Raw genomic sequence first — 24,290 nt, forward strand, 5'->3', positions numbered from 1 at the left:
TTTGTGTCATAATATTTGGAAGAGTTATAAAGTGTGTGTATATTTTTATATATTTATTTGTATATTTAATTTAAAAGCAAAAACTATCGCACTTAGGTGGAATTTGTTTTGAAAGCCCTGAACTAGACCTATTGGCCGATGTATATTCCAAGTTTCAGCTAGTTTCAATGTATAGTTCTTGAGATATGAGCGCCAACACATTTTGGTACGGACAGACGGACGGACCCCCAACGTGATCGAGGGTTTTCTAAATGAAACTCAAGAATGCATAAACAGACGTTGCTAACATTTGGAACACATTACCTCGGGGTACAAACCATTTAGTTCTGAAATTTGCAGCGGATTTCATCCATTAGAAGCTGGGAAACGTATTTTCAGTCCCCATGTAAAAGCTGCATACAGAGAAACGATCCCTTATATAAAGGGAGGGCTGCTTTGCGACTCCCTTTGATAAACAATGTTCGATTGAAGGTAACAGCAATTATCAATTTGTTCAGGGAGCCATCGATGATTCACCTCTTCTTCATAAAATACACCCGAGGATCTTATATGTCCACCAACGAATGCCAGCAGACAAGACAAACAGCTCAATGTCCATCCAAGGGATGGTGCACTTTGTGATACAATGCCCTGCACCCAAAGCATTATTGTGCCAGTTAATAGTCAAGTTGGGCATCGAACCAAGACGAAACAGTTCAAAGGCAGGTGCACTACATCTGCCCTATCATGTAGGACCTGCATTTGATCATATGATGAACTATGCTGGATGGTTTCCCATTGTACTGTTCATCGGCAGTCAGCGCAGAAATTTGACCAAGTCAATGACAAACAATGACCTTCCCTTATCAAAAGACATCGTGGAATCTTGAACTGGAACCTTAATCCTCAGATCACCTCAATGCCAATCTATCCCTCAATACCCTACAAAATCGACATGATGCGTCTTTTTTCGATTTCCGATTTATAGATTACATAATTTTGCGATTAAAAGTGGAATTCTTCTTCTTCCTGATTAGCTGTGACTGCACCATGAAGTGGAACACCAAATCCGTACTGTCTACGGGTTACATCGTGGTACAATTTAACTCAAACGGCAAATATTTTCCAATTTATACAAAAAAAAACATACTAGCAGGAGTACCTTTGGGGGTTTTTTCCTATTTTTTTTTGATGGGCTTAAAACACATTCCTAAGGAAAATGTATATTTAATATTGTAATAACACACACACACATAAACACACACACACACACAAACACACACACTCATCGGGGACTAATTTAACATTAAACGTTCACATATCTACAATACAAAAGCTTATGTATTACAGAGCGATTTAAAAAGAAAATCAAAAAAGAACGAACCTCTTTTTTTCAAAATTAAAAAAAAATTGGACCTAAAACACTCGCTGGCACCCACTGATGAATCCCTGAAAGTTTGACTAAGATCGGTTCAGCCATCTCAGAAAAATGGCAACACACAGACTAACAGCACTCGTATATAGTAGATAAGATGCCGGGTCGATGCATACTTGGTGCTTGTAGTGATACAAACCGAGATGGTTTCATGTTGCACCAATGGGCGAAAGATCCGAGGGTTGCCAGAAATTGGACGAGGTTTGTCCAAAATACCCGAGTGTGGATCGGGCCAACAAAATGCTCGCTTTTGTTCTGGGAACATTTTACAGAGCACTGTTATTAAACAGCAGAGATGACTAGATCTTGTGGTTTTCAACCATGATTAAGCAGAAGGAACAGCCATGGCTCGAAACTGTAAGACCATCTCTACTCAGCTACCAGCACATGGGTACGGGTGGTTTGAGCAGCGCATCAAACACCTGTCTTGGCTTACTTGCGACCGATCTCACCTCGCCACCATCCCTCCCTCCACTGGGCTGGGACATCGACACGGCATGGACATTACACAGCACGGACATGATGGTGGGTCACGGCACGGACACGACACAGTACGCCCACAGCCACAAATAGCGTCACAGAAAAGTATGAAACAGGACGACATCGCCCATTTGGCCGGTGTTGTTCGAGTGTGTCTGGGCGGTGTCCGTGTCATGTCCGTGCTATGTTGTGCCATGTCCCTGTTATGTCATGTCGTATTTCTTCTGGAGTAATATAACGGATTTATCAATGAATATAAAATTCCTGGTAAACCGTCAATTGCACGGAAAAACAAAACCTACCAATCTCTAGTGAACATGTGACCGGCGTTTTCATCTTCACTACTATCACCGCCATCTTCACTAACTCCATATTCATCTGAACACTCGCCCAAGGCTCGAAACGACGGATCTATAATTCCCCCAAAAGCGTTTCCATCACTAATTTTGTCAAGGTGTGTTCATAGTGTGACGTCACTGGTGAAATATAAAACCGATTTTTTTGACACTTTGTGATTGTTCAGTGCTGCTTCCTTCGGTGGAATTTGTTTAGTACAAGGGGACTTTTGATTTTTGATAATTTGCAACAACCAACCCTATCCTTATCCATTTAAAGGAGTAAATCCTCATTGCCTTTTCAGGAACAAGTGTTTATTCATTTTTGCCATCAAGTGTGAACTCCATAGAAACTCCCAAAAGAGAGGCAACATGACTGTCAAAATCAAATCAGAATGCGCATTATGCCATCCAGGTAAGTTTCTTCTTTTAAACATAATTTGACATTTGAATTGACATGAGGGTATATCAAATATGAATTGTATCTGAAATGACGTCACAAACTTAGAAAGTCTTCTGCGTTCTTGATTTTGCTCTTTTTACGGTGACATTTTCAGATATCTTGTGAAGTGACATTTTATCGGTGACTTTTGCTAGATTTTTATTTCATTTTTGGAAACTATCTGCAGCATTATATCAAATGCAGTCATTTGAAAGGAAAATAATGCATTCTCCTTTTAGTTGAATTAATGAAGGAAATATATAATTTATTATAGTGCACTATTCTTGTGACAAAGAAAATAAATACTCACTTGTCATTGTGACAAGACTCTCTGCTCACCTTCACTCTTTTATTCCTCTTTCATTCCACCAGAGGTAAGCCTCTGGAGCAAACTCCCTCACTCTCTTCAATCCCACTCCTCCCTCCAGGTCTTTAAAACAGCTTTTCACCACCATCTCTTGTCTTCCCCCATCCAAAACCTTGATCTTTTCTACCCCTGTTAATTCACCCCAGATACACTTTTCTGAAATACCGACTTCTTTCCTGGAAGTCCGAGCAGTGTCAATGTGTTTTTTACCTCCCCCCCCTTCCCGTGCCCCCTCCCCCCAAGCTCTCTCCCTCCCACAGATCTCCCGTTGTCCCTGCTCTCAAATGTTGTACTTGTGAGCTTCCCTCTATCTCCCCATCTTGTCTCCCGCTCCCTTTATTTCGTCTTAGGTGTCTATGCCATTGATGTTAGCTCTTCCACGAGCCTCGATCTTGTATACAAAAAAAATTAAAAAAATAAAAAATTATACGTTACGTATTGATGCATCAATAGGAACAGGAGGATACTAACATTATTTGAGGTATGCGTACTTATCTCTGTGCTGTGTAGCCTGTGGGTTTTAATCGCGACCCGCGATAAACCGTCGCCACGTTGTTTCGCATGAAGAGCGAGGCATCAACCTGTGCACCGTCCAAACGTTTCCCGGATGACTCCTGCACAAGGAGGTGGAATAATCGTGGCTATTAATGAAGTGTGTCGTATTCTGAAGTGATGCATGAAGATGATAATGTTTTCAGGTCTGCCAAACTAGGTTTCAGCACATCACTTTCAATCCTTGCCTTTCTGATTTTGTAAATTGCAAGTTTTACCGAATTCAACGTAAAGTTAACAAGCAGATCCCATGATTTACTCTCCTTCTTTACAGGATGACCAAAAATCTAAAGTGTTAGGGGAAAAATAAGGCTTTTTTCAAGGCGCTTTTTCACCAGCAAAAAACCGGTTGAAGACGCGGACATTGTAAGTACGTATATGTGAAAGATGGTTTCCATTTCACTACAGAAGCAACATCCACCAGGAATGTTGGTGAAATGTGGCATCAGAGCTCCAGAACCCAGTGTCCCATGAAACAATTTCCAACTTAGGTGTCCCAATATTCTTGGTGTTGACCAGAAATAGTAAGATTCCCAACTTGGATGGACAGGAAGGGGAGGTTGAAGAACCTCACACCAGGAAGTGCTTATCCGATCTGCAAGCGCAATAAAGTGGAGTGAGTGGATTGCTGGCAAATATAAATCCTTCCTTGATGGTCCACAGAAGTACACCCAAGCTGTACCGGGGACCTTGCTCATGCGTGGGTAGTACCTGGGAGAGATTGCGACCTCATGGCTTATTACCCCCGCCACCAAAGGTGGATGGAGGTTATGTTTTTACTCTTGTCTGTTTGTCTGCCTGTCCGTCTGTCTGTGAACGAGATATCTCAAAAAGTTGTGGATGGATTTGGACGAAACTAGGTGGACCGTTTGGGTGTCTGACAAGGACAAATAGATTCGATTTTGGTGAAGATCTGAATATGGATTCGGATACGAGAATTATTTAATTTAAATTATAAGTGATTCTTCACCATTGAGAGATCAGGCGAAAAGCGATATATAACATTATATTTAAAAATATTTGGAGAAGTTACGACTAAACTTGGTGGATGAGTTGGTTTATTGACAAGAACAAGCCGATTAGATTTTGGTTCAGGTCCGAATCCAGATCCGGCCTATCAGTGGGATACAAAACAAACTGTTCACCTTGGCGGAGGTATGCTCTCTACCGAGTTCCGCTCTAATTTCTAAAAGTAATGGAATTATGGGTGCAAACCTGCACAGTTTTTGTCACCTTCGCAACGATTCACCAGGTACAGTGCTTTCAGAAAGTATTCACACCCATTGACCTTTTCACATTTTGTTGCGTTGCAGTCTGAACTTAAAATGGATTTCATTGAATTTTTTTGTCACTGATCGACATATAATACCATCCACAACTGTTACAAATCAATCCACAACTGTCACAGCCGTTTTAAAGACCTGGGGGGATGATTGGGATTGAAGAGAATGAGGGAGTTTGTTCCAGAGGTGGGAGGAAAGAGGAATTAAGGAGTGAAGGTGAGCAGAGAGTTTGGATTTTGGCAGTATCACGAGAAGAGGAGAGAGAGGGAAGCACACAACTAAAATTGAACTCTTTGGCCTGAAGGCATTGTAAGCCAGGCAATCAGGAGGCAATGAGTTCTTCACCTGTTTGAGTATCCAAAAAGGTACTGTAGGCCTATTTTACTGCAAGTTATTCAGGTGAGAGAACAGCATTCTTCCCATCCTTCAAGAGATCTCCCACTGTGAATATTCTCTTTAGCAAGAGTTTTCCTTTTATAGAAAGCCGAGCAATCGTTGGTGCCTGTAAAAGTGGTTCTTATAACAGGTCTTTACCTGGGTGAGTTCCTTTTGTTCTTTCAATACCAATTGCTTGCCTGGCCTTCAGCATTTCCTGGTAAAAATATGACAATGGGTTCCTGGCAAGTTTTTGGAAGGTGATGGTGAACATGTGTGTTTTGTACCCCAGACTGAGTACTTTAGTGAAGTATGATGGAATTTAATTAGAATTTAATTCTAATTAAATTTAATTAATTGTTTAATTTAATTAATTAATTTAATTAATTTTAATTAATTTAATTGTGTTGCTTGGAGACTGTTGCTTGGAGACTTGGCATGCACCATTGTGGTATTGAGTTTACATAAAGGTATCGCTGAGTGGTCTTTAGCCTGAAGGTATAAAAGTTGCTACAAAGGCAGGGGAACCTATATCTACCTTTAGCAAGAGGCAAGCACAGGATTCGTAAGTGCTGGAAGGAATTTTGAAAAGTTACAAGGGAATATGAAATGTTGCCGGAGAATAATTATTAAAGGGAGAATTTCATTGTGTTGCTTGGAGGCTGATTACGAATGCTTTGGCACAAGTGAAACGAAGGAAAATGTAAGAAACGTTATGTTATAGAACGATGAGAGTGTTTGAGCAAACTGATTTAAAACATAACTTTCCACAGTGAGGATTAGACCCACTTTACACATTGAGAAAGTTTACAAAGAACGGTTTGAAGGTTTCTGCACTACAAAAGCAAAACTACAATTTCGCTCCCTGGTATTGGTATAAAATACCAAACTGCTCCAAGTTTGTTTTTTTGGGGGGTTTTTTTGTGTACAAGATCGAGGCTCGTGTAAGAGCCAACACATTAAACACATAAAAACAAACTGACACATAAAACATATGATAAAGGGAGCGGGAGAACAAGATGGGGAGAGAGGGAGGCACACAAGTACAACATTTGAGAGCAGGGACATCGGGAGATCTGTGGGAGGGAGAGGGCTTGGGGGGAGGAGGCGTGGGAAGGTGGGAGAGGAAAAAAAAACAAATGGACACTGCGAGAACTTCCAGGAAAGAAGTTGGTATTTCAAAAAAGTGTATCTGGGGTGAATTAGCGGGGGTGGAAAAGATCAAGGTTTTGGATGGGGGAAGATAAGAGATGGTGGTGAACAGCTGTTTTAAAGACCTGGAGGGAGGAGTGGGATTGAAGAGAGTGAGGGAGTTTGTTCCAGAGGCGGAAGAAAAAGCAGAATAAAAGAGTGAAGGTGAATAGAGAGTCTTGACTTTGGCAGTATCACGACAAGACGGTTACTGGCAGATCTTGTGCGACCTGTAGGAATATTTGGGGAACACAGCACAGATAGAGCTGGGGGAGCAAGGCCGGATAGGAGTCGGTAGAAGACGGAAAGACCACCAACCTGCCTGCGGTGGGTGAGTGAAAGGCCCGCGGAGTTAACTTCATCGCGGAAGATTCCAATGATTCTGAAAGCTTTGGTTTCAACAGTGTGAAGCCGAGCTAGGTGTGAGGCAGGAGCACCGGCCCAGAGGGGGGAACAGTATTCCATTGAGCTGTGGATGAAAGCCTTGTATGTCGTGAGGAGCTGTGGAAGGCGAATGGCTTTGGAGGCCAGCTTAGAAATGTGGTTTTCCCAGGAAAGATCATGGCAGATAGTGAGACCCAAAAGCTTGAGTGACAGAACTTCTTGGAGAGGATTATTCAGAAAGTGGATGGGAGGGTTGTCCAGTCGGTCTTTTCGGAGAGACATCGTAAGAGTGTGAGATTTGTCAGGATTGAAAGACATGTTCCACTTGTTTGCCCAGTCTGTGATTTTGTCCAGGTCTGCAGAGAGTGAGGAGGCTGCAGACTGCTGATCTGAGGGATGAGGAATGGAGCAGCAGAGAGTGGAGTCATCAGCAAAGAGGTAGAGAGGATTTTCAAGAGTTGGAGAGATCATTGATGACGACCAGAAAAAGCACAGGGCCCAGAACACCTTTATATCACCCAAGTCAGTCATGAAATTACACATATGTTTTGCTGATGTCAATAAGCAAAGTTTATCGCAAATTACATCAAAGATTGTTTCGAAGCTGCCCTTTTTGGTTGTTGCATGAACACGGTGTGATACAAACACAGCGACGTGTATATATATCCATTTGGAAATGACATTTTGTCGATATAGACATTTGCAACATGCACCAGACCTAACACAAAACTTTTACTGATCTTCGAAGGTTTTCCTTGTCCTCGGCATCACATGTCTGCCAGTGAAATCGGATCTGATTAAACTGCCTTGTTTGTGCAATGTCAGCAGGTGGCTCCGCATCGTGGAGCATATCTTTTTCAAAGGTGGTCGTTAACTGGATGTGTTGTCAGCAATGCGGATCTCATAGTCCCCATGATATATTTCCAAAGGTAAGGCTTTGGGCCAGTATGTTTGCCAAATTCGAAGTTTTCTGCAGAGAGGAAAAGCATGAGCGATGCCAATTAAAGGTTTTGTAAATTAGACTGATTTTTTTTTTTTTTTTTTTTTTTTTTTTTTGTATACAAGATCGAGGCTCGTGAAAGAGCGAAACATTTATCACACAGAAAGACAAACAGACACATAAAACAAATAACATCGGGAGCGGTAGACAAGATGGGGAGAGAGGGGGAAGGACACAAACACAACATTTGAGAGCAGGGACCGAGAGACATGGAGACATCGAGAGATCTGTGGGAGGGAGAAGGCTTTGGGGGGAGGCATGTGAGGGGGGGGAGGCATGTGAAGGGGGGGAGGCATGTGAAGGGGGGGGGTGGGAGAGGTATAAACATATGGACACTGCCAGGATTTCCAGGAAATAAGTTGGAATTTCAAACAAGGTGGATCTGGGGTGAATTAGTGGGGGTAGAAAAGATCAAGGTTATGGATGGGGGAAGATAAGAGATGGTGGTGAACAGCTGTTTTAAAGACCTGGAGGGAGGAGAGGGATTGAAGGGAGTGTGGGAGTTTGTTCCACAGGCGGGAGAAAAGAGGAATGAAAGAGTGAAGGTGAGCAGAGAGCCGAGATTTCGGCAGTTTAACCATCAGAGGGTTGCTGGCAGATCTTGTGCGACCTGTAGGAATATTTGGGGGACAGAGCACAGAGAGAGCTGGGGGAGCAAGGCCGGAGAGGAGTCGGTAGAAGACAGAAAGACCACCTACCTGCCTGCGGTGAGTGAGTGAAAGGCCCTCAGAGATAGCTTCATCGCGGGAGATTCCAATGATTTTGAAAGCTTTGGATTCAACAGCGTGAAGCCGAGCCAGGTGTGAGGCAGGAGCACCAGCCCATAGGGGAGAACAGTATTCCATTGAGCTGCGGATGAAAGCCTTGTATGTGGTGAGGAGCTCAGGTGTGCCGAGGAAGGACTTCGCACGACGGAGGATGCCCAGTCGGCGACTGGCTTTGGAGGCCAGCTTGGAAATGTGGTTTTCCCAAGAAAGATCATGGCAGATAGTGAGACCCAAAAGCTTGAGTGACAGAACTTCTTGGAGAGGATTGTTGAGAAAGTAGATGGGAGGGTTGTCCAGTCGATCTTTTCGGAGAGACATAGTAAGAGAGTGAGATTTGGCAGGATTGAAAGACATGTTCCACTTGTTTGACCAGTCTGTGATTTTGTCCAGGTCTTCAGAGAGTGAGGAGGCTGCAGACTGCCGATCTGAGGGAAGAGGAATGGAGCGGCAGAGAGTGGAGTCATCAGCAAAGAGATAGAGAGGATTTTCCAGAGAGTCAGAGAGATCATTGATAAAGACCAGAAAAAGCACAGGGCCCAGCACACTTCCTTGGGGAACTCCAGCCTGAACAGGAAGGGGAGATGAGAGAAATCCATTCAGGGCCACACGTTGACTACGACCAGAGAGGAAGTCCGCAAGCCATGCATGGAGATTTCCATGGATACCATAGGAGGAGAGTTTGGTGAGCAGAGCTGGGTGCCTGATTGGGTGCTGGATTGGGTGCTGGATGCTGGATTGCTTGTGGATGCGTCTTGTGCCAGCTAATCAGTTTTTGGATGAACATCTTTTCATGCCGAATGTAGTATGGCCTCGGCCCACTTATGATGTGGTGACCATCCTGTCGCATCGCTACATGAGCAATTGATTTGCAAACTCACTTATTCCTATCAGCATCTTCAAGTGTGCTGTGCTGCAAAACTCGTGGCGCATTCTCAATGTCAATGGTGAAAATGAACGTGTGTCACTGTGAGGCTGGAGGAAAACAAAATGATATTGTGATGTATTGATTGTGTATACCATTTATGCCTTTGCACTTGAAAAATTAATCAGAAACAAATATATTGTCACGTCAACGGGTCTTCTAAGCCGATCCATCGACAGTGGCGGTTTTATAAGTTAGTGTCCCAAAGGATAGGCCAAATCACGTGAGGTTCCCGAGTTGAATAGCCCCTCGCGCAGCCCAATCGGAATTGTTCATTTGAATGCTACTAGTTTAAAAATCTCTTAAAGCAAAAATTAATAAAAAGTTTCTCAAATCTCCATTTGCTGATCATCCACCATCATCTCTTATCTCTCATCCATCAAATAGGCAGGCAGCAGCCTCTTCCCTCTATTCAGACCATGCTTAAATCACAAGATGGTCAAACACTTGCAATATGTTTTTCAATCCTGAAAATATAACACATTCACTCTCTGAAACTCTTGAGGAAGCTGTCACTCAAACTTCCTGGTCTCACTATCAGCCATGATCTCTTTTAGGCAAACCACATATGCAAGTTGGCCTCCAAGACCAGACACCGACTGGACATCCTCCGTCATGCAAAGTCCTTCCTTGGCACATGTGATCGAACTCCTATCCACCTACAAGACCTTCATTCACAGCTTGATAGAGTCCTGCTCTCCCCTAAGGGGTGGCTCCCCGGCCTCACACCTTGCTCAGTTTGAAGTCGTGGAAACCAAGGCCTTCATCATCATTGGAATCTCCCATGAGGAACATGAGTCTATGTGCATATCACTTCCACTTGTGCACAGTTCAGTGGTCTCCTTGTCCCTTTATGTTTGTTCCACCCAGGTTTCTGCAGGGTGCACTTGGTCCACCATCAACCCCCTTTTAGTAAAACTACCTAAATCCGGAATCACTATTCACCTTCACTCATTTGTTCCTGTTTGTCCCACCTGGGGTACCAACTTCCACATTCTCTTAAATTGCTTACTTCCCTCCAGATGTTCCAGACAGCCGATTACCACCATCTCAGATCATCCGATTACCACCTGATTACCACCATCTCAGGCAGTCTGCAGCCTCCTCACCTTTTGCAGACCTGGACAAAATCACAGACTGGTCAAACAAGTGGAACATGTCTTCAATCCTGACAAATCTCACACTCTTACTATGTCTCTCCGAAAAGACCGACTGGATAACCCTCCCATCTACTTTCTCAACAATCCTCTCCAAGAAGTTCTGTCGCTCAAGCTTTTGGGTCTCACTATCTGCCATGATCTTTCTTGGGAAAACCACATTTCCAAGCTGGTGTCCAAAGCCAGTCGCCGACTGGGCATCCTCCATCGTGCGAAGTCCTTCCTTGGCACACCTGAGCTCCTCACCACATACAAGGCTTTCATCCGCAGCTCAATGGAATACTGTTCCCCCCCTCTGGGCCAGTGCTCCTGCCTCACACCTAGCTCGGCTTCACGCTGTTGAAACCAAAGCTTTCAGAATCATTGGAATCTCCTGCGATGATGCTAACTCCGAGGGCCTTTCACTTACTCACTGCAGGCAGGTTGGTGGACTTTCTGTCTTCTACCGACTCCTCTCCGGCCTTGCTCCCCCAGCTCTCTCTCTATGCCAGTGGTTCTCAAACTTTTTTGGACTACCGCCCCCTTCTGCCCTCTTGGACCGGCCCAATGCCCCCCTTGTCCTATCGTTCGTGGTCGGACACCCAGAATTTATGTCGATAAGAAGCAAAAATAACAGAAGCCAAATATTTTCTGAATAATATTTTACTTTATTTTACTTTACTTTTTATTTTATTTTGCATGACCTACAATGTTTCAGCAGAACAGGCCCAGGTGAGGCAAACTGGGAATCTGTTATCACAGGCCCAAATACCGTTAGTGTGAAGGGTGGGCCTGGTGACTCGCTGCGAGATTACGAACGTTTGGCTCCATCTCAGTGAGGTAGAGACGCAGATCACCCCTCTCGGTAATGTCAAGGCGGTTTCGATACTTGGTCAGCAGCACCATCACGGCGCTGAACCCTCTTTCAACGAGGTATGATGTGGGGAACGCCATCAGCAGCAGTTCTGCCTCTGTCCACATTGCGGGGTATTCGCCCCGCTCCAGAATCCAGAATTTGCCGTATTCATTCTGCGAGAATCTTGCCTTCGCCTCATCATCATTGTGGAGGTTGATAATTTCGTCCTGTAATTCGCGCTTCACATCTTGAATGTCACATTTGAATGGGTTGATCACCCATGCTGGCACCGACAGTTCTAGCATGTCTCTGAAACGCTGCTCCACATCTCCACGAATCTTCTCAAGGTGATTGCAATAAACGAGCAGCTCTTCATCAGAAAAAGCAGTTTCCTTTGCCAACCGGGGAAAGTGGTACATATCTCTGCGGCCAAGGGTTTCCCTGTGCAGAGTCGCCTTGGTTAAGAACACGCCGATCACTTTCTTTGCTTTAATCAGCGTCATATGGTCACCCTGGAGTTGTTTGTTGACATCATTCAGTATACTGAATATGTCCGTGAGGTAAGCCACATCATGCTCAATCGCATTCACTTTCTCCGATAGCTCCGTATCAATTTCCGACAGAAACTCGACCACTGTTGAGAAGAGGGCATGGAAACGGGTCAAACAAGTGCCTTTGGACAACCATCGAACTTCGGTATGCAACACTGCAACAGGAGCCGCTCGAATGCCTCATCGTTCTCCTGGCAAAGCTGACGAAACAGCCGATCATGCAGAGACGACACCTTGATTTTATTCACTGCTTTGATTACTGTTTGGAGTGATGTATGAAGTCTGTTGCTGAGAGCTTTTGCTACAAGATGCTGGCGGTGCACGACACAGTGAATGGCGAACACGGACGGTACCTGGTTCTTCAGAAGCGCAATAAAACCACGCTGGCGGCCAACCATCACTGGTTCTCCGTCCGTCGCGCAAGCGAGAATGTTCTCCATCGGTATGTTCTTATCAGTAAAGTACTTCTCCAACGTTTGGAAGATGGAAGAACCCTTCGTATCGGTCTGGAGAGAGCGGGCAAACAACATTTCTTCCACCATTTCCTGATCACGGATGAAGCGAACGTAGCAGAGTAACAGAGCTTCACTGTCACGCAAAGTGGACTCATCCAGCTGGATGGCGAAGTGTGTGCTTCTCAGCTCACTACACAGCTTATCTTCTACATCTGATGACATTTCATCAATCCGCCTGGCCACGGAATCATTGCTGAGCGCAATCGACGAGAGAACTGGATTCGGATCCTGGCCCATAACGGTTTTTATCACTTCCCCAACAGCTGGTTTGATCAACTGTTTGCCGATTGAATACGGTTTTCCAGATCTGGCGATGAGCAATGACAGCTTATACGACGCTTCCAGTCCTTTATCCACGAGCCTTTGGCTGGCTTTGAACATCGTTACCGTGGATCGCTTCTCAAATTTCTCTTTCAGCGATTGGAAATAACTGACCTCTGCGCGAGCCTTATCACTGGGCTTTTTACTCAGGTGCTCACTCAGTCGAGATGGTCTCATTGCTTCATTGGACAGCGTGATACCACACAACAAACACATCGGTAACTGTTTGTTCGTCGGAGATGGAATGAATCCATACTTGATGTATTCAACGGAATACTGAGGACACTTTTTCTTTGAGGCCGACATCTTGAAGCCGACCGGACGTGAAGCTTTTTTGAATAACTAAATTAACATGCCAAAATGTCGAAAGACTAACACCAGCGCTAACACTGACTGTTCATACCTTGCCCAATGTCTGTGCTGGCTGTTCATACCTTGTCCAATGTCTGTGCTGGCAAGGCCAGGCTGTAAAGTTGAACCAGGCACGTTGAATAGTCCAGCACGAATAGAGTGTATTATATCCCGCATAAAAAGATTCTTGCAAGCCGATTGGTTGAAATGGCACCACGTGACAAAAATTTGTGTTGTGCTATTGGCCGCATTGGCGGCCAATAGTATTTCGCTGGTGTCATACACTTTCATGTTTGTTGCATGAGCATGTATGGACAAGAAAATACCTACACGACATCAGCGAATATGTGATCATAAAAACCATGCGGAGGGGGAAAGAATGTGGTCGTTGATTGGATGGCCAATTTGCCGAATGGCGCCGGGTAACCTGTTCATACTGCAGGAAGCCCAATGAGCGCTCCAAATCGCCGCTGCTCCTCTAAATCGCCAGTGCCCACCAAATCATTGCCAGCGCCCCCCTACCACCCGTGGACTCTCGAGTGCCCCCCTGAAAGTTCCCAGCGCCCACTGGGGGGCGGTAGGGACAACTTTGAAAACCGATACTCTATGCTCTGTCCCCCTAATATTCCTACAGGTCACACAAGATCTGCCAGCAACCCTCTTATGGTTAAACTGCCAAAATCTAGGCTCTCTGCTCACCTTCACTCTTTCATTCTCGCTTTTCTCCCACCTCTGGAGCAAACTCCCCCACTCCCTTCAATCCCACTCCTCCCTCCAGGTCTTTAAAACAGCTGTTCACCACCATCTCTTATCTTCCCCCATCCAAAACCTTGATCTTTTCTACCCCCGCGAATTCACCCCAGATACACTTTTTTTGAAATTCCAACTTCTTTCCTGGAAGTCCTTGCAGTGTTCGTATGTTTTATACCTCTCCCACCTCCCCCCAAGCCTTCTCCCTCCCACAGATCTCCCGATGTCCCTGCTCTCAAATGTTGTGTTTGTGTCCTTCCCCCTGTCTCCCCATCTTGTCTACTGCTTCCCTTATTTTGTGTTTTATGTGTCGGTTTGACTTTTTGTGTGATTAATGTTCGCTCTTTAACGAGCCTCGATCTTGTATACAAGAAAAAAAAAATCCCCAACCTCCCCCCCCCCCCCCCCCCCCTTTCTCTTCCTTTTATTATGTTGCCTCCTGACCCGTTCAGTGTTCTAGCTCTTCCATGTACCTTCAGGTTGTTTACGGCGCAGGGCAAAGCCGTCTAGAACAGTGTTTGTATGTATGTATGTATGTATGTATGTCCCCTCAAACGTGTACCAATCAGAGCTGAGGATCTGGTCACATGACAGGATGATGTGATTGCGTCTGATGTCATTACGGCGTACGGCAACTGACTCTCCACACACCGCCATTTTTATTTATATGCCATTCATGCTGAACATATCGTCGAACCTGTCATATATCACAATCACCATGCTCTACCTTTAAATTTTTCATCTATCGAGTGTGAAACACAAACAAACAAACCGATTGTTAAAATGATCATGAAATATTGAAAGCATCGGCGTTACGTCTCTTCCAACAATACGGTACGTATAGGCCTTAGGCTTCATGCCTACCCTTCGGATCGCTTCGGACAAATTAAACCCAGGTTTCTTAATACAGTAGTGTACCGTTTCAGTAGTATCATTTTCGTAATAATAATAATAATAATAATAATAATAATAATATAGTCAATATAATACTTCAATCCCACAGTCGTTAATGGAAGGATAATGGATTGAAGCGGTGTATGGTTCATGTATCAATGATATAAGTGGTGTACGGTACTAATATTAATAACGCGGAAGTGAGGAATTAGCCTCGTTTTTTTTGTAGTAATATCATTTTCGAAATAATGATAACGGAACGTCCCTTCGCAGTGACTGCAAACGTAAACGTACTGGAAGTTAAAATATATACTGAAACGCAAAAGAAACTTACCACCTTTGAAACCTTTAAATATCAACAATAACACTGCATGTAGTAAATGTGTGAACTTATTTGTGGACAATAGTGTCCTCACTATCAGACAAAATGGTCACGGATGGTCACTTGAACCTTCAATGGTCACTTCATAGCACAGCTGTTGAACAGCCGTTTTGACTGTCAGTGATTAGCCAAGGGGTACGGGATGATTTTAATGAGCTGCACGTGATGTCTTGATATTGGCTTTAAAAAGGCCAGTGCAAAATGGGCATTTAAATCAACATGCCACGATTGTCAAGGGATCAATAGCAGCGTGCCCTGGGCATGCTGCAAGGCGGACTGAGCTACCGTGAGGTGGCACGTCGCCTTGGCTGTTCACACCAGACGATATTGGCCTTGACTCATCGCTTGACTCATCGCTGAAACAGAACCTTGACTCATCGCTGAAAGCGACCTCGTTCCACTGCGCCAAGGTCCACCGCTGATGCTGCTGGCACCATCTCTGTCGGTTGCGGCGATGGGCAGCCGTCATCACGGGGCCTCTGTATGGTCTTCTGGCAGTCAGACCATAGTCATGCAGTCGTCTTCGTGCAGTATCATTGGAGATCCGTGGGTTTGCACGCCCCGGAGTTTCTGCCGCAGTGCGGGATGCTGGACGGAATCGATCCCGCAGGTGACTTCGGACCATCTGCCTGTCCTGCCTTGCAGTGGTGACTCTTGGCCTCCCTGATCGAGGTCTGTCATCTGCAGAGTTGTGGAGGGTGTCTCTGTCCACCAGGGCCGATATCGTCTGGTGTGAACAGCCAAGGCGACGTGCCACCTCACGGTAGCTCAGTCCGCCTTGCAGCATGCCCAGGGCACGCTGCCGTTGATCCCTTGACAATCGTGGCATGTTGATTGAAATGCCCATTTTGCACTGGCCTTTTTAAAGCCAATATCAAGACATCACGTGCAGCTCATTAAAATCATCCCGTACCCCTTGGCTAATCACTGACAGTCAAAATGGCTGTTCAACAGCTGTGCTATGAAGTGACCATTGAAGGTTCAAGTGACCATCCGTGACCATTTTGTCTGATAGTGAGGACACTATTGTCCACAAATAAGTTCACACCTTTACTACACGCAGTGTTCTTGTTGATATTTAAAGGTTTCAAAGGTGGTAAGTTTCTTTTGCGTTTCAGTATATCATCTTTTATATATTAAAGTAGCGGCAGTTTTGTGTCCGTTATGTCATTATGTCTATGATGTCATTATGATGGCCGAGTCCACCAACCGACATTTTAATTTACAAGTACACCCGCTCACTACGGGAGTGGCAGGAAGGGTCATTACTCTTTGGGATATATAGATTACAGTTGATCTATGGTCGGCGGTCGGGTCTCAAGAACATTGGGTGTGTGTTCATTTACCAAGGTTCTTGTGGAGAGATCGCCAAGTGGTTTAAGCATTCGAGCAAGCACTCCATTCAAAACCGTTAAGGAACGGCTGGCTTGGCAAGCGCAAACTATCAGCTAGGTAAATGAGCACATCTCCAACCCTTGTGGGGTATATAGATTACAGTAGATCTTCCCTCAGTTCTGTAAGTAAAACTTACCTCACGGTTGTCGGGATTCTCCAAATTTCTTTGTTGAATGTTATTAACAGCATTATCGACTGTTTAAAAAGCTAATCATGTGTGTTTGTGGTTTATAATATTTTACAAGCCTGGCTACGCCACTGTTAGACTTTTGGTCTTGTTTTTTAATAGAAAAAAACCCAGTTTTGCTGAATAGGTGACCAATACATGAGCACCTTTGAATGTTTATTTTCGTTCCAAACAAGTTCTAACATTTGTTTTGGGGCCGATAACGAGTTCAAACCTTTTTTTTTCCAAATTAATTGTGAATATGGTAACGCATAGAATGATTTATGACTTAGATCATCTTTATGAAAGGGCATGTGGTGCAAATGAGACAATATATTTTGGCAGGGAGGCAAAAGTAATAATTCATTCTGTAGTCCATATATCTAATACAAAAATAAATAAATTACCTTCTCTCCTCGCGGTCTCCCTTTCCCCGCCCGCGTCCACGTGTTGTCCCGCCCCTCCCTTCTATCCATCATAACTCCTTCCTCTTCAGCCGATTCTTTTCACATTTCCAATTTTAATTCACCCTACCCCTTCCACCTTTCTCCTTCTTTCTCAGATCCGCTTTCACCTAACCTTAAAAAATATATATTAACAAAGAAAATAAAAAGGCAGCCTCTCCTTCCGTACTAACAAATTGCTTATACACCTCCTGGTTCCTTTGCTCTCTGCTCCGCTGGCTTGTTAATCTCTTATTTATTCTTCTGCATATTTTCAGGAATTTTCTGAAAATGCAAAAGGTTTTGTGTTTAAAAGGTATCAAAAAATGCAAAAACTGTTCACGCTTTTGCTTTAAAATGTTTAAACTCCCCCTGCCATGCTGTACTATTTTGTATACTATAACTCGCTCTTCTTCTTCCGGTTCAAAAGGTTGTCACCAATCTGCTCATTAAATCTATCCATCACAAAAAAAAATTCAAACTCGTACAGTTCTTCCTTTCTTCATTCTCGAAACTCTCTTTCATTCCACCCCTCCTCAAATGTTTTCAAATGGATCTCTGATATGAATATCTCAAGAAACCCAATCTATAATAAATGTTCGATTTTCATAAATCATTCAAAATTCCCAACTCACCCCTCCCCCTGAAATCTATGCCTCACCTCTCCCCCTCTAATCTCCCCTCTCACCCTCCCCCTTCAAAACTCTCAACCCACCCCACCCTTTCAACTCCCAACTCACCCCTCCCCTTATAATCTCCCCCTCCCCCTCAAATCTCCCCTCACCCCTCCCCTCCAAAACTCCCCATCCCTCCTCCCCTTCAAAACTCCCCCCATCACCCCTCCCCTTCAAAACTTCCCTCTCGCCATTATTTCTTCAATTCTCCCCTCTCACCCCTCCTCCTCAAAGTTTCCTCTTAACCCCTCCACAAAGCTGCCTCCTCGCCACTTCCTCTCCCTTCCAACTCATACCTCCACATCCTCCAACCTTCTACTTCACTCTGCCGCCCCTCAAACAACTCCTCACTGTGCCTCATCCCATCACCATCCTCATCCTTCTCCTTATCTTAGCTCTCCTGCAATCTCCGCCACACTGTCAACAGTTCTCCCTACCTCCCCCTCTCCTCCCTCATCTTTCCCTACCCCATCCCCTCCCTTGTCCTGGATCCAATGCTCTCCCTGCCTCGAGCTTAACGGTATGGACCTCAAACATCCGGAGCATTCGCTCAAACCTGACCGATGTCTCCATACAGGTTGATTCTGACAAACCAGACTTAATCTGCTTAACAGAAACTTTCCTCCTGAAAGATGTCTCTGATTCCTTTGTATTTCTCCCGGGTTACTCCCTCCTCCGGTATGATGGACCTGAGCCTTGTCCGGGTGGTGGGGTTGCTATCTTTATCAAAAATTATCTTCCTCACTCTCCCTGCATTGCCCTCTCTCCACCACACCTCCAGGAGTACCTCTGGCTACAGCTTTCTCTCCGCTCCCACCTTCTGTTCATGTGTGTTCTGTACCATCCACCAAGCAGTACCACCTTTGGAGGCCATTTTTCCCCACAGAGTGGGGGTTGGCCATTTTTGGGCTCCGTGGTCCCCTTTTTGAAGCAATGTTTTATGTCCGGAATCGGATGCCCTACCTGCCGCCAACCCTGTTAGTCACCTCTTGCGACACACAGGGAATTACCAGTGAACTGGTACTCAATTTGCCGACCTCGGAAGGATGACAGGCTGAGTTAATTCAGCGATAATTCGGCGATCGACCAGGATTCGAACCCAGGATCCTAGGATCCCAAGCCGGCACCCTAACTGCTAAGCCAACACCCGGCTACATCCACCAAGCAGTGATAACTCCATTTATATCTCGCTGTCTGACAACATGGACCAACTTCTATCCACTCGTCCCAACTCTCTCTTCCTCATATGTGGCGACTTCAACCATCAACATGCCAGCTGGCTGGGTGTGGGTACCTCTTGCACCAGCCACGGCACCTCATCTTGAGTAAAGAAGTCACCTCCCAGGAGGTGTAAAAGGGGTAAGAATCAAAATCAATGTTCAATCTTGAGTTGGGTGGTTTGAAGGGGGAGGGTTTCTCCGAGTAAAGGTTAAGGCTTGTTCGGTTCTCCAAATAAAGATTGAGGCTTGTTAGGTGCTCTGAGTAGAGGTTGAGGCTTGTTAGGTGCTCCGAGTAAATATTGAGGCTTGTTAGGAGCTCTGAGTAAAGGTTGAGGCTTGTTCGTTGCTCTGAGCAGAGGTTGAGGCTTGTTAGGTGCTCTGAGCAGAGGTTGAAGCTTGTTAGTTGCTCAGTGTAAAGTTTGAGGCTTGTTAGGTGCTCCGAGTAAAGTTTAAGGCTTGTTCAGTGCTCCGAGTAAAGGTTGAGGCTTGTTAGGTGCTCTGAGTAAAGGTTGAGGCTTGTTAGGTGCTCTGAGCAGAGGTTGAAGCTTGTTCAGTGCTCCGAGTAAAGGTTGAGGCTTGTTAGGTGCTCTGAGTAAAGGTTGAGGCTTGTTAGGTGCTCCGAGTAAATATTGAGGCTTGTTAGGAGCTCTGAGTAAAGGTTGAGGCTTGTTCGGTGCTCTGAGTAAAGGTTGAGGCTTGTTAGGTTCTCTGAGTAGAGGTTGAGGCTTGTTAGGTGCTCCGAGTAAATATTGAGGCTTGTTAGGAGCTCTGAGTAAAGGTTGAGGCTTGTTCGGTGCTCTGAGTAAACGTTGAGGCTTGTTAGGTGCTCTGAGCAGAGGTTGAAGCTTGTTAGTTGCTCAGTGTAAAGTTTGAGGTTTGTTAGGTGCTCCGAGTAAAGTTTAAGGCTTGTTCAGTGCTCCGAGTAAAGGTTGAGGCTTGTTAGGTGCTCTGAGCAGAGGTTGATTTGTTAGGTGCTCAGAGTAAAGGTTGAGGCTTGTTTGGTGCTCCGAGTAAAGGTTGAGGCTTGCTGGGTGCTTGGAGTAAAGGTTGAGGCGTGCTAGGTGCCCCGAGTAAAGAATTGAGGCTTGTTAAGTGCTCCAAATAAAGATTGAAGTTTGTTAGGTGCTCCGAGTAAATATTGAGGCTTGTTAAGTGCTCCGAATAAAGATTGAGGCTTGCTAGGTGCTCCGAGTAAAGGTTGAGGCTTGTTTTGTGCTCCGAGTAAAGGTTGAGGCTTGATCAGTGCTACCAATAAAGATTGAGGCTTGCTAGGTGCTCCGAGTAAAGGTTGAGGCTTGTTCGGTGCTCCGAGTAAAGGTTGAGGCTTGTTCGGTGCTCCGAGTAAAGGTTGAGGCTTGTTCGGTGCTACCAATAAAGATTGAGGCTTGCTAGGTGCTCCGAGTAAAGGTTGAGGCTTGCTGGGTGCTTGGAGTAAAGGTTGAGGCGTGCTAGGTGCCCCGAGTAAAGAATTGAGGCTTGTTAAGTGCTCCAAATAAAGATTGAAGTTTGTTAGGTGCTCCGAGTAAATATTGAGGCTTGTTAAGTGCTCCGAATAAAGATTGAGGCTTGCTAGGTGCTCCGAGTAAAGGTTGAGGCTTGTTTTGTGCTCCGAGTAAAGGTTGAGGCTTGATCAGTGCTACCAATAAAGATTGAGGCTTGCTAGGTGCTCCGAGTAAAGATTGAGGCTTGCTAGGTGCTCCGAGTAAAGGTTGAGGCTTGTTTTGTGCTCCGAGTAAAGGTTGAGGCTTGCTCAGTGCTACCAATCAAGATTGAGGCTTGCTAGGTGCTCCGAGTAAAGGTTGAGGCTTGTTCGGTGCTCCGAGTAAAGGTTGAGGCTTGTTCGGTGCTCCGAGTAAAGGTTGAGGCTTGTTCGGTGCTACCAATAAAGATTGAGGCTTGCTAGGTGCTCCGAGTAAAGGTTGAGGCTTGCTGGGTGCTTGGAGTAAAGGTTGAGGCGTGCTAGGTGCTCCGAGTAAAGGTTGAGGCTTGTTCGGTGCTCCGAGTAAAGGTTGAGGCTTGTTCGGTGCTACCAATAAAGATTGAGGCTTGCTAGGTGCTCCGAGTAAAGGTTGAGGCTTGCTGGGTGCTTGGAGTAAAGATTGAGGCTTGCTAGGTGCTCCGAGTAAAGGTTGAGGCTTGCTCAGTGCTACCAATCAAGATTGAGGCTTGCTAGGTGCTCCGAGTAAAGGTTGAGGCTTGTTCGGTGCTCCGAGTAAAGGTTGAGGCTTGTTCGGTGCTCCGAGTAAAGGTTGAGGCTTGTTCGGTGCTACCAATAAAGATTGAGGCTTGCTAGGTGCTCCGAGTAAAGGTTGAGGCTTGCTGGGTGCTCCGAGTAAAGGTTGAGGCTTGTTCGGTGCTCCGAGTAAAGGTTGAGGCTTGCTAGGTGCTCTGAGTCAAGAATGAGGCTTGTTAAGTTCTCCGAATAAAGATTGGGGATTGTTAGGTGCTCCGAGTAAAGGTTGAGGCTTGTTAGGTGCTCTGAGTAAAGGTTGGGGATTGTTAGGTGCTCCGAGTAAAGGTTGGGGATTGTTAGGTGCTCCGAGTAAAGGTTAGGGATTGTCAGGTGCTCCGAGTAAAGGTTGGGGATTGTTAGGTGCTCCGAGTAAAGGTTGGGGATTGTTAGGTGCTCCGAGTAAAGGTTTGGGGATTGTTAGATGCTCAGAGTAAAGGTTGGGGATTGTTAGGTGCTCCGAGTAAAGGTTTGGGGATTGTTAGGTGCTCCGAGTAAAGGTTTGGGGATTGTTAGATGCTCAGAGTAAAGGTTGGGGATTGTTAGGTGCTCAGAGTAAAGGTTGGGGGTTGTTAGGTGCTCAGAGTAAAGGTTGGGGATTGTTAGGTGCTCAGAGTAAAGGTTGGGGATTGTTAGGTGCTCAGAGTAAAGGTTGGGGATTGTTAGATGCTCCTAGTAAAGGTTGGGGATTGGTAGGTGCTCCGAGTAAAGGTTAGGGATTGTCACGTGCTCCGAGTAAAGGTTGGGGATTGTTAGGTGCTCCGAGTAAAGGTTGGGGATTGTTAGGTGCTCCGAGTTAAGGTTGGGGATTGTTAGGTGCTCAGAGTAAAGGTTGGGGATTGTTAGGTGCTCAGAGTAAAGGTTGGGGATTGTTAGGTGCTCAGAGTAAAGGTTGGGGATTGTTAGGTGCTCCGAGTAAAGGTTGGGGATTGTTAGGTGCTCCGAGTAAAGGTTGGGGATTGTTAGGTGCTCAGAGTAAAGGTTGGGGATTGTTAGGTGCTCCGAGTAAAGGTTGGGGATTGTTAGGTGCTCCGAGTAAAGGTTGGGGATTGTTAGGTGCTCAGAGTAAAGGTTGGGGATTGTTAGGTGCTCAGAGTAAAGGTTGGGGATTGTTAGGTGCTCCGAGTAAAGGTTGGGGATTGTTAGGTGCTCCGAGTAAAGGTTGGGGATTGTTAGGTGCTCCGTGTAATTAGCCTGGCCATTGAAAAAGTTGTAGTTCAATTTCCAAGACGTATCAGGTTGTGGAATGAAATTTCGCTCCTGTAATCTTAGTGGGATTTTGGTAATGACTCCATGAAATCCTCTTTTATAATAGATTTCAAATGGCATTTGATTTACCTAGTGAATAATCAATATCTATTTTTAAGCATTTCATCCTTCCAGACAAGTCACAATATTCTGCATTTTATATTTCCAGCAAAATGTCATAATTCACATGAACAACCTCATAATTTGCAGAGAAAGGATGAGATAATAAAACATCCAAATGTTCATGTAAGAATATTGAAATAAATATATATTATGCATAAATTTCATCTCGCGTGTGATTCCTCAGATTAATTTCGAACATGTTAATGATTTATTTTGCAAAGTTGTGAAGCTCATATTAATTGGGGCACAGCTTTCTGGATTCATGTTTCACCTTTACACTCTTATTTCCTCAAGGTGAATGCAAGACGCCTTTGTACCTTGGCTTCTGTGGGTTTCACAATGATCCCTTTCATTTGCCATGCCTCAAACGCTTCAAACTCACTCACTGTACAATATCAGTAGGTAAAGCGATCATCTTGTGCCTCAGTCTGAAGTTTTCAATGCCTCTACACAGTGATGGCTGTGTGGAGAGATTGTGTATATATACAGTATACTGTATATATGTATTTATATATATATATATATATATATATATATATATATATATATATATATATATATATGTATATATATATATGTATATATATATATATATATATGTATATATATATATATATATATATATATATATATATGTATATATATATATGTATATGTATATATATATATATATATATATATATATATGTATATATATATATGTATATATATATATATATATATGTATATATATATATATATATATATATATATATATATATATATATATATATATATATATATATATATACTGAAACGCAAAAGAAACTTACCACCTTTGAAACCTTTAAATATCAACACTGCATGTAGTAAATGTGTGAACTTATTTGTGGACAATAGTGTCCTCACTGTCAGACAAAACAGTCACGGATGGTCACTTGAACCTTCAATGGTCACTCATAGCACAGCTGTTGAACAGCCGTTTTGACTGTCAGTGATTAGCCAAGGGGTACGGGATGATTTTAATGAGCTGCACGTGATGTCTTGATGTTGGCTTTAAAAGGCCAGTGCAAAATGGGCATTTTGACCGAAAAATTTGACCATTTTGACCAACTTCAAAAAGACCGAAAACACAAAAGAAACTTACCACCTTTGAAACCTTTAAATATCAACAATAACACTGCGTATAGTAAATGTGTGAACTTATTTGTGGACAATAGTGTCCTCACTGTCAGATAAAACGGTCACGGATGGTCACTTGAACCTTCAATGGTCACTTCATAGCACAGCTGTTGAGCAGCCGTTTTGACTGTCAGTGATTAGCCAAGGGGTACGGGATGATTTTAATGAGCTGCACGTGATGTCTTGATATTGGCTTTAAAAAGGCCAGTGCAAAATGGGCATTTCAATCAACATGCCACGATTGTCAAGGGATCAACGGCAGCGTGCCCTGGGCATGCTGCAAGGCGGACTGAACTACCGTGAGGTGGCACGTCGCCTTGGCTGTTCACACCAGACGATATCGGCCCTGGTGGACAGAGACA

The sequence above is a fragment of the Myxine glutinosa genome, chromosome 2 (assembly GCF_964187855.1).
Source record: "Myxine glutinosa chromosome 2, kmMyxGlut1.1, whole genome shotgun sequence".
Taxonomy (NCBI): domain Eukaryota; kingdom Metazoa; phylum Chordata; class Myxini; order Myxiniformes; family Myxinidae; genus Myxine; species Myxine glutinosa.